Raw genomic sequence first — 11,487 nt, forward strand, 5'->3', positions numbered from 1 at the left:
TCACGTTCACACGGAGCCTGGTTGGGTCTTTTGGTTAATCACACTTCTTTCTTATTGTTAAAACCAAAAAACAGTAGAATATAAAACTAGGCACATTATGCTTTTTTTTTTTAAAGTAGGTGTCTACAGATTCTTTTAATATATGAAAGAGATTTGAAGAAATATATCAAAATTTTAATAGTACTTATCTCTAGATGGTGAAATTATGAGCAATTTTAATTTTCTTCTGTACATTTTTTATGGTCTCCAAAATCTCTATAATGAATCTATATTATCTCTAGCAAATAAGTGTATTTTAAAAACCTAAACTAAATCTAGATGGTTTTCCATTACATAGAAACTGAAGTACAAACTCCTTAAAATAAAATGACAAAGACATAGAGCCGGGATTCAGATGTAGTTCTTCTGAATCTGACTCCTGTGTTTTTCCCCCCTCTAACGTGCTATATCTACCAGTCTTTTTGAAAGAAGGTCCAGTAGAATTTTAATAAATGCTACACGCTAACAGATTTCTGCTGAAAATACATATTGAAAAAATGCAATATACAGGACTTTACTGAAGAACATCTCGGGGCCTTTGATATTCTAAGATGCAATATGTTTCCACAAAAGGATTTCATATGCTGAGTTCCTCCCATATATTTGGCCATACGTCTTTTCTATTTTATGTTATTTGTATTTTAGTTTTATGTTATCTTGTGGAAAATCTTCTAGAACATCTTGAGAATGTGCTTCCCATAAAACACTTTGGCAATGTTAATCTAACGGAAAACTTTATCCTTCGACTCAGGAAAAAATATACCAGAACCGTCTCCAGAGTGGTGAGTTTCCTGTAGGAATGCTGACCTTTCCTCATTATCAACTGTTCCCTTTTAAGAGTGATCTTCATAACATGTGAAAGGCTTGCTCCTGGGATGGAGATTTTCCTCCCTTTAGGGCAGCCATCATGACCTGATGTGATCCTGCAGAGGGGATGGATGGCCTGTCGTATGAATACCGATGGGAAATCTGTGGAGGCGAGAAAACCAAGCTCCCAGACGTGAGGCTCTGAGTCCTCTCTTAGGGATTCAGGGACCTCAGAACTTCTTACCCCCTGTGAAGGGATTTGGCAGATGTCTAGGGGATGGGGAGTTTTGTGGAATGAGCCCTTGCAGGGGAAACAGCAGCAAAACCAGAGGAGAACTTATTTATGTGAACATTCAGTGTAAGCTCTGCCAGATTGCTTCTTCTCTCTGTGTCTCAATCACTTTATATAAAAAAGGAAGGGTTGATGAGGGCGCAAGAGCAACCTTGTTTCATCTTCCTTGCCAACCTCCATCAATGGGTAGAGGCTTGGGTGTAGAGTGTAGAGCCTGCATCCCAGCTTAGTGAGAAAGAATGCTGTGATCGATTACTAATGTCTGCCCTGGACAAAGACAAGCAGAGTGGCATCACTTCTGCCCTTTCTTTGCCATCTCAGAGTTTAGAAATGTCTAAGTACTCTTGTAGACCCGGGTGCTTTAGAATGGACACAGCTCCCAAATCTAGATCCTGTTTCATAAACGCTGGTAGTCTTTTTTGCCTCATTTCCTCTTTTTTTGATTCCCTTTCATCCATGGTGATTCCAGACTCTTGGCTCTTGGTCTCTACAATAGCAAAGTAATGGTTTTCTATGGCAATCTTCTTATACTCCCTTTCTTTCACCCTCTTGCCAAAGATGAATCTGTTTTTACTAAAAGAGAAAAAAGAAAAAAAATACGTATGTAAAAATCACACATCCTCACCATGTGCAAAAATCATGTGTTTGGCAGCAAGAACATCTTTCTGAGGCCAAATGGCATTTTTCTTTTCTTGCAAAACGAGCAAAAAAAAAAAAAAAATCTTACTTTCCCAGCATCTGGCATTGAATTATTGGCCTTTGTCAGTTGCTGCCACTAAGGGGCCCCTTGTCCTGGAAACCCGTGATGTTGAGAGACCCCAGAAGTCCTGGGGAATCTGGTTGCAACTGCTTCTCCTGCTTTGCATAGGGACGGAAACACACAAAACCAGGGTTGGCAGAATCATTGTCATGGGTATGAGACAGAGAGTGGGATGGACAACAGATAGATCAGAGTGTCTGTAACAACTCCATCACTTACCAGCCATGTGATCTTTGGCAGCATTCTTAACTTCTCTGAGCCTCATACTGCTCAATAAATAAATAAATAAATAAATAAATAAATAAATAAATAAAAGGTACCATAGTCCCCATATCCCTCTGGATTCAGCTGGTCACTGGGTGTGAGGACATCCCAGAGAACAAAACAGGTAAAAGTACCTGCCCTTGGGGAGCTGATGTTTTGATAGGGAGGGGCAGGTTAGAGGAGGTGGTAGGGAAAGGGACACTGACTAGTCAATTACATATTAATATCAAATGGCGCTAAATACTTGGAGATAAACTCCATCTGGGCAGAGGAATATGAAATGTCAGGGTTGGGATGCCATTTCAGGTAAGATGTCCAGAGAAGGGGCCACTGAGATCCATTTGGGCAGACCAGGAGTTGGTGAGGTGCCTCATATCTACCTGGCATCTTCCTGGAGGATTAGGGCTCCAGGCAGAAGGAACAGCAATGAGAAAGTCCTTAGGCAGAAATATGCCCAGTGGGTTGGCTATAGTAAGGAAGCCCCGGTGTCTGGGATGGAGTGAGTGACGCAGAGAGGAGCAGGAGAGAAGAGACAGGTGTGAGATGGTGGGGCAGGCCAGGTAGGGCTTTGTTAGGATTTTGGCTTTTGCTTTGAACAACATAAGGAGATATGGAAGCTCATTACACCAAAGAGAGACATGATCTCATTTACATTTTTAACAGGGACATTTGCCACTGTGTTAAGAAAAGGCAGGGGGTTATGGGAAGCAAGGGTGGAAGAGGGGAGACCCCTTAGGAGGCTGTTGCCCTGCTCCAGGGGAGCAATGATGGTGGCTTGGACCCGGAGGGACCGGAGGAGGTGGTGGGAAGTGGGAGGCATCTGTGTAATTTTGAAAGCCTAGCTGACCAGTTTGTTGTGGCCCCTCGTGGAACAATATGAGTGAGAAAAGCCCCAGCCCAGCGCCTAGAATGCAGTAGGTGCTCAGTTAAGGTTAGGTGACTATTCCTAGTCCTTTGGCCAGTTGTGCTCGCCCTCAGGGAGGAGGAAGAACATGGGGCTAAGTGGCTCAGCTGAAGGCATCCTCATTCATCCAAGCATTTCACCCAATGTCGTTCCCGTGCCAAACACAGTGGGACTGGAAAGGAGATGGCAGCGTGTAGGGATTGGTGCTTCAGGAAAGCAGGACAGAGAGAAGGCAGAGAGAGAGAGGTAGAGGGAATAGCCACTCAGGGAGCTTTGTTTCCCAGACTGAGACAAATAGGGTCTTGCCTAGGATCATCTCAGAGGAATCTAGTTAGTGAGAGAAATCTAGAGCTTGCTTTAGAGCGGCTTTAGGGAGAACATCTGAGTTGGAACTAAGCAGTGAAACTGGGTTCTTAAGACGTGTGTAGAGGACGAACTGCTGGATGCATCCTGATGACAGGTTATGCATGGCGCTGTGGGCACTAAATGGCCCGGCACGGCGTCCCACTGCCCTCCTAGTGTGTGGCCCCGGGGTCCCCGCGTGCTGAACAGTGGTGTGCCCCCGCAGCTGAACATGCAAGTGCCAAAGACGGTCCTGAGGAGGAGCATGGGGCCGAGGACATGAGGAGGCCCTGGCCCAGGATTGGCAGGGCCGAGGGGGAAGGTGTGCCACTGAGCCCTTGTTGTGGGGGTGCCTGAGCATTGCTGCAGCAAACAAGCGTGTAAGTGGGGCTGGGTGGCGGGGGAGGGGGGCAGAGCTAAAGCCGCATTCCCGGGGGTGAGTGAGGTGATGTAGGCTGGGACATAGACACCGTTTCACACATTTTCATAGTCATTTTCAGTTTTAGAAAAATACGCATTTTTCTTTGAGGAGAGTGATACGAAATGTTCTTTTAAAATGCGTTTATGGGAGCTGAAAATTATACTGACTTGATGGAGACGGATCTGTCCAGGTAGTAGAAGCTAGAGGCTAGATGGAGTGAGCCAAGGGGGCTGTGCAGGATGACTGAGGTTAGGGCAACCATACGCTCGAGGGTTCCTGCGTCCCCTGGGTGCTAATGACAGGAAGTTATTTGTGCTGGACTCTGCAGAAACTTTCAGGGTTGGCAAGGTCCTGGACGGCGTCTGGTGTCACAGCTGAAAAATCCCTGGGCATGGGGGATTGTACATGGAGGACATTTTTGTTTCCTCCTTCCCAGATGCTGCCGAATCTTGTAAGACTGGGAACGCGGGGAACGGGATGAGGGAGAGAGAGTTGGGGACCTTTTGTTTACACAAGAGCCCAGAGGCCACCCTGCAGCCTGCAGACTTGACCTGCAGACTTGTTCTCATGGCTTCCTTTCTCCCCAGACCCGGGAAGAGGTGGCCTGGCAGCAAACGCTGGCTTGGCTCACCCTCAACCCCACCCCTGGCCACCCGTCTCTACAGGATGTCGTCCTGTCCAGACACTTGTAAAAGACCTTTAAAAGCAGAGCTAAACAGGGGGCCAGTTCCCCACTCTTGGGGCATTCTTGCAGGAATAAGAACTCATGGGGGCAGAACAATGTGGGGAGGGAGAAAGAGAGGAAACGCAGACTCTAGAGTCGGAAGGAGTGTGTTGGAAGCCTCACTGTAACATTTTAAAAACTGTGTGTCCTTTCTCTGTAAATTTGAGCTTCAGTTTCTTTCTCTGTAAAATGGGCCTGACAATGCTTGCCTCCCAGGGCTTGTAATGAAGGATGAAGAGGGTCAGGTATGAAAACCCAGCACCGGAGTCCGGGGTGATCAATGCCATCACAGCCTTCTGTGTTGGACCCCCCTCCCCACCATACGAGGCTGGAAAGCCAGGCTGGGCAGAGCCGGCTCTGAGCCAATGCTACTTGTCAGCTGGATCATCGATCTTCTTCTCAAGAACGTGCTGTATGCATCGTGGTCTGGGGGCATCTGTGCATGTCTCCCATCAGCTGTGTGACACCAGCCTGGTCCCTTTCCCTCTCTGAGCCTTCATGTTCTCCCCAAGTGGGGGATGGGTGCTCTCTCAGGCTTCCCAGTTTGGACATTCCATGGTGCCTGGGTGCAGAGGAGGGCTAGTGCAGAGATTCTGGCCCTTTCTCAAGTCCTTCTTGGCCCAGGTGACCCACCAGGTGAATAACATTCTGGCAACCGGTAACCTAGGTCAGTAGGTCAGAAGTTAATCATTTCCTCAAAACACAAGCAAACACACTCCATTTCCACATTCACCAGTTGCCTACACAGGGATAATAAAATCACACATGCAAGGCAAAGCTCGGGGGCACCTTTCCTGATCTGGATTGACCCCAATTACCCAGGTGACCTTCGGTAGTGGCTTTGTCCACCATGGCCTCAGCTTGCTCGTCTGTAAAATGAGAGTTTGGGATTTAAGGGTAGTTATACAGAGAGTGTTGTTCATTGATGGATTCAGAGGCTGGAAAAGCAGTCTGGGACCAGGCTCTCTCACGCCCTACTTCTTCCCCTCGGGCAGCCTTACCCACTTTGCCCAGAATGCACACACGGTGGGCTTTCTGGCCCCTTTGCTTCGCAGAAGCTCCTTGCTCTGCCCTCCAGCTCGGATCCTTGAAACCCAACTGATCCCGTATTCTCTCCAGGCCCACATCCCACCCCTCGGAGAGGGCATCCCGTGTGCCGTCTCTCGCTCACCTGGCCCCTCTGTCCTCTGCCTGTGAGTGATAGTGAGAGTCTACCCAGTGCCCAGCACAGGCCATCACGGGGCGCAGAGCCGGGCTGGGGCTGACAGCCCGATTGTGCCCTTCCTTAGGGCTGGAGCCACGTCTTCCCCCGCACGTGAGACTTAACCCCTGGTGCCAGGTGCAGACTGAGAAGGGGCGCACAGACTGCTTACCAGGCAGCACACTGCCGTCTCCATGCAGACCTGGGTGTCCTGGAAAGACTTTCGTCTAGTGGGCTCATGAACACATGGGAACCCGATTCTAGAAATGGCTGGACCCGCCATGTCTAGGGGAATGCGATTAAACATCAGTCCTCATATCAAGATATATTCATATCCAAGAACAAAACCTCTCTAATAGAGAGGAGCATCTAGGCCTGGCTCTGCCCTGGAAACCTGGCGAGCCACCCGCCCCTTAGGATATCCCTGGCCTCACTTTTCTCCGGTGCGGAAGGCAAGAGTGCCATCCTGCAGTCCGTGTCCAGCTGTCATCCGCCAGCCCCGTAGGCCCGCCTGCTCGGGACAGAGGCTGCTCGTGGAGAGCGCACCTCCGTGCTTCCCTGTCTGGCCCCAGCTGCCCGCCTCGGCCTCCCTGACGCTCGCTCGGTGCAGAGCCCAAGAGCCCTCCGTGTCTCCACCAGGTTCTCTCCACGGGCCCCGTGGCTCCAGCTTCTGGAAAATGAATCCTGTGTTCACTCCCACCGGTGGGTCTCCACGTGACCCTGTCCCCGGGGTGAGCGGCAGAGGAAAAAAAAGTTACATGTTATAAAACAAGGCAGCAAGGCTGCTGGGGAGAATGTCTGCTAAACGTGTGCTTTCCCTCTCTGCACACTGGGGCTGGGCGAAGGGCAGGTGGGCGGGGTGCTGGCTACAAAGTGTCACTGCCCCCACAGAGGGCTGGCCTGCTGTCTGTCCCTGGCACTGCCTCTTTCAGAGAACCCTGGGGCCAGGATTTATTGGCCGCTGGGGCCCTGCCGCGCGTGTGGCTTCGGTGTTTACAGGCCTGGGGAAGGCTGAGGTCTCCCTCCCCGGGCCGCGCAGTGGTGGAGAGCGGGAGTTTGGGCGAAGAATGGCTGCTATTCATGGTGGAGTCTGCAACAGGACTTGGTGTGCGGCCCAGAGGGGTGAGCAGCCTTGCACTTGTAACAGCCAGGCCCGGGACGGAAATCCCACCCCGCCGGCAGGCTTCAGACAGGGAGGGCCGGGGAGGGAGTCCTTGTGCCTTCAGAGGGCCCGGGCACCCTTGCCGGGAGCCGGCAGGCAGGCCAGAGCCGGTGAAAGCGTGTTGACCCTGGGTGAGCAGGCCTCGGGGACAGCTGAGAACGGCGAAGGCAGGAGGGGACCCCGGGTGCCAAGACCAGGGCAAGAGCCCCGAGCCAAAGCAGGCCACAAAGTACATGATGCAGATGAGGGAAGGGGGACAGGGGGACTGCCCCCTGCATGCTGGGGAGGCCCGGTGGCCCACGATGAGTCCTTGGCCCAAGCACTTTAACAACCGGTCTTCGTTTGTTCATCTGCGAAGTGGGAAGAATGACATCTGCCTCATAGGGTTCCTGGGCATTAACCTACATAGCGGAGGCCCAGTAGAGTCGGTCCTCCTTAGTGGCTAGAATGTTTCCCATTGTCCTGCTGCTAATTGTTCCAGAAGGCACACTAACGCCGCTCTCTAGCCCTGTGGGCCTGTGGGCAGAGCCTCGTGAAGGCCTGCTTTCACATCGCAGCCTTGCTCCTGCTGACAACGGCCGCCAGGCGCATCACTCAGGGTCCGGGTGCGCCCGGCCCGCCTGCCCTACCTGCTGCCTTGCCTTCATGGTCCCAGCCCCACTCACCTGGAAGGAACAAGAGCCCATGTTCGCTGAACACTTGCTGTGAATCAGGAGCCGAGGCAAGCATGTGACCTGTCTCATCACTTTTTAATTTATTATTTGGAACCTTTGATTGTGGAAATGTTCGAAGGTAATCAAAACCAGACAGGCTGGTAATGAAGCCTGGGCCCTCCCCCAGCTTCCGTAGTGACTGAGCATCTATCCCTGCTGACTTTCTTTTCTTCCTCCTCCTCTGTCTTCTCTGTGTCCTTCCCTCCCTCGCTGCTGGAATGTCTAAAGCAAATCCTAGACCCTGTGTCATTTCACCTGTAAACACCTCAGTGTGTATTGCTACTGGATACAAAATTAAAAAAAAAAAGATCTATTATCATACCTAAAAAAGTAAACAATAATTCTTAATATCATCTAATATTCAGTCTGTGCATGGCCTCATTAAATCCTCAAAATAACCATTTGGAATAAAAAAAAATATGATTGCTCCCACCGTTCAGATGAAAAGAGAGTGAAAGGACATTAAGTGGCTTGTGTGCAGTCCCCCAGTGAGCCCTACCTCCTGGGGCGAGTTGGCTGATGGGTGCTGGATGCCGGGAAAACCCAGAGCCTGCTCTGACTTCCCTACCGTCACGCCTGAGGCTCCAAGTCTCATGTCACCCGGTGGGCCCCCGCCCACACAGGTCAGCCCCTGGCCAAGCCCGTTTTACTCCTGGCATTGACTTGACCTCAGCTTTCTCACAGATAAAAGGGCAGCCACACAGCACCCACCTCCAAGGTTTGTTCATTTCTTTATGCTTTTGAGAAATATTTATTCTGTGGCTATTTTGTTCCAGTGCTGTTTGGTGGTGCTTGGGATCCAGCAAGGCACCCCTGAGAGTCTTGGCTAGCATGGAGTTGACAGTCTACATACCCTTGCTACTCAAAATGCAGAGGACCGGCAGCTTCGGCATCCCCTGGAAGGCGAATAGAATCAGGGGCATTCAGCCCTGTCCCAGCGCTGCTGAACTGGAATCTGTATTTTAACAAGGTCCGTGAGGTTCATTCCCATGTGCATTGAAGTTTGAGAAGCCCTTACTTTGGGCCACCGTTTTCACTCCTGGCTACACATGAGAATCCTCTGGGGAGCTTTAAAAAATACCAGGCCTGGGACCCACCCAGAACCATTAAATTAGAACCACCGGTGATGTTTACAAGTTCTCTGTGCAGATGGGATTGAGTGCACCAGCCCACGTTGATTGGAAAATAAATGAGCTCACTGTCTAGCAGAGTACCTGCTAGGACAAGTAGGTGCTAAATTAATGCTCTATTTCTCCCTTTGCCATCTCAACCTTGTCCCTAGGATACTCCACCCCCCACCCCCAACCCCTTTGGGTAGCTTATCATCTTTCCTGGTCCAAAGACATTCTTTGGCTTCATGAGTTTCCAACCTGGGTGCTACTCTTAGCTTGAAAAACCCAGAACTGTAACCTGGGGTCCTTCTCACGGGAGTCAGGCAGCAGGAAAGACATGAGCTTCTCCCCTTCATGACCTGCTTTGCTGAGCTGGGCTGAGAGCTACAAACAAAAATAAATAAATAACTAAAGGTTCAGCCACATGTGCAAAGAGCTTTCTTTCAGTACAGCAGAGTCCCAGTGCAGACGTGACCTCATCCCACTCCTCCGCCAGGTGACGCAGCTCGGGGCAGGTGCCACCAGCCGCTGGGGCTCACCAGGCAGAAGCAGCAGTTTGAGTCCCTGGGCATACAGGAGAGGGCTCTGACCCTGGACACCCGTGCAAAGCAGCGGCCTGGGACCAACCTGGCCCCACCGGGTGGCTTAAGGGACAGGGATGTTTTCCTGGGGTGGTGGCATTGGCAGAATCTCAGGGTGGTGGGGGTGGGCCGGTGTGAGGTTCCCGCGCTCCTCCCCTTCTGCAGGCCAGCAGGACGCTGCTCACGGGGCTGTGTACAGGCCTGGGAATGAGCCACAGCCCATGCAGGGGCTGGAAAGGGGTCAGAGGCCCTTCTCCAAGCTGCAGGGATCAGGGCCGCCTGAGGGGGAGGGAAGAGGAAGACAGGGGTAAGAGCTGTGAGCTGTCTCCTGGGAAGCCAGCACTTCAGGTCTAAACTTCATCATCCAGTGCATTGATTTCGTAGGAAGCACAAGTCCCCTCACCATATAAGTGGGGAGACTGAGGCCTAGACATGGGGAAGCACTTCCCAGGGTCAAAAAGGCTGGTCTTGAGACCCCAAGGCTGTGTTCTCTCTGATACGTGAGTGGACCAGCTTAGAGAGTGAGGGCCCAAACACCACACTGGGCATGTCCGGGTGCACCATGGGATAGCACCCTGACCCCAGGCCTTGGCCATTCGAGGCCAGGGAGAAATGAGGCCAGCAGGCAAAGCATGGGAAGGGAACTCAGGCAAAACCGGCTCTGGTCCTCCATTTGGGGTTTGTTGGGGACTTTTGGCAAGTCACTTCACCTCCTTGTTGTCTCTGATTTTCTCCCCTATCACACAGGGGTACCTCTGACCTCACAGTGTGGCTTTGAGGAGTCATCGAATAAGAAAGCGGATGGTGAAGAGCTGCCAGAGGGGCTGCCTGGGTGAGCGGCCAGGGTACGAGGGATGGTAAATAGCAGGCACACATGCCATCCCTCCCCACTTCTGAGCCCACGGCAGACATCACCAGTTGATCACTGCACTTCCGCTCCCTGAACATGAACCTGTCTCAGAGCTCCTCTCAGGCCACAGTGCTCCAGGCAGCCGCTCCCAGTCCAGCAGAGCTTGTAACTGAGATGAAATCTACCTTTCATCTTTACATGGTCTGCTGAGAAGTTTCTGCTCCAGAGTCAGGCATCTCCAGGAAAAGCCAGAGCTTGGGTAAACACGGTAGCAGGAAATCAGGTGGGGGTGGGAGAGGAGACCCAGCCAGGATAAAGGGCTCTTAGTACCAAACGGACCATGGACGGTGTCTGCAGCATGTAAGAGCCCCTGGAAGCTGGCCAGGCATGCAGAGCGCGGTCACGGGAACAGGCACCAGGACAGGGGCTCCTCTTGGCTGAGCCACTGCCCTGGATCAGGGACTTGCCTCTGCATCTCATCCTATGGGCATGAAGCCTCTGGGGGGTCTGTGCCACTATTATCTCCACCGTACATACAACGAAACTGAGGCTGGTGGAGGCTATAGTCAAGGGGACATGGAGCTGTCATCAGGACCCAAGTTTGCCAGACGCAAAAGCTCACATTCTCCACTCTGCCATTCAGAAATAGGGCCTGTTTCCTTGGGCCCCTCTCCAGAGTGGGGCTGTGCCTGGGGGCGACCTGTTCTGGCCCCGGCACGCTGGAGCGGGAAGGCTGGGTCCCTGCCACGGCGCGAGGCAAGCAGACCGGGGAGGTTTGCTGGCACTGGTTTGTCTGCTTTTCCAATCCCTGAGGCATTTGAGTTTGTGAACCTTGGAACAGGGGACAGAACCCTGGGCGAGAGTCCCTCTCGGTCACTCTCTTTTATGGCATAACCCCAGGCAACTCTCTGCCCCTTTCTGGGGCTCAGTTTACCCATCTATGACTGAGAGCTTTGTGACTCAAGGTGGATCTGCAAAGTGCCGGCATCGGAGCCCCTAGGGAGCTTGTTAGAAGGGCTGAATCACAGGCCACTGGATTAGAATCGGCATTTTCCCAGGGCCCAGGTCATCCACATGCTCACGGAGGTTGTAGAACCATCCAGTTCACGAGTCCTGGAGTCTCTTGCACACCCAACAACTGAGCATCCTGCAGATCACAAAGTCAGCACCTGAGGCTCGGCTAAAGCCCACGCTTGCAGCTCAGGCTGGTCGTTCCAGCCAAGAAGGCTGAGCTGGGAATGCCAGGTAAGCCCTCGTCGGGGAGGGGGGCGGGCCTGCAGGAGCGACTGTGTGCAGGCCCACAGTGGCCGGGAGA

The 11,487-nt window shown here is 51.9% G+C and overlaps 1 long non-coding RNA gene across 1 annotated transcript; it reads left to right on the forward strand.

The window, feature by feature from the left end:
* Positions 1-6,731: 6,731 nt before the first annotated feature.
* On the forward strand, positions 6,732-10,190 carry LOC118534153 (uncharacterized). Its single transcript, XR_004916522.2, has 3 exons — positions 6,732-6,876; positions 8,406-8,599; positions 10,070-10,190. It is a non-coding gene; the product is annotated as an uncharacterized LOC118534153 (long non-coding RNA).
* Positions 10,191-11,487: the final 1,297 nt, after the last annotated feature.

The sequence above is a fragment of the Halichoerus grypus genome, chromosome 7 (assembly GCF_964656455.1).
Source record: "Halichoerus grypus chromosome 7, mHalGry1.hap1.1, whole genome shotgun sequence".
Classification (NCBI taxonomy): Eukaryota; Metazoa; Chordata; class Mammalia; order Carnivora; family Phocidae; genus Halichoerus; species Halichoerus grypus.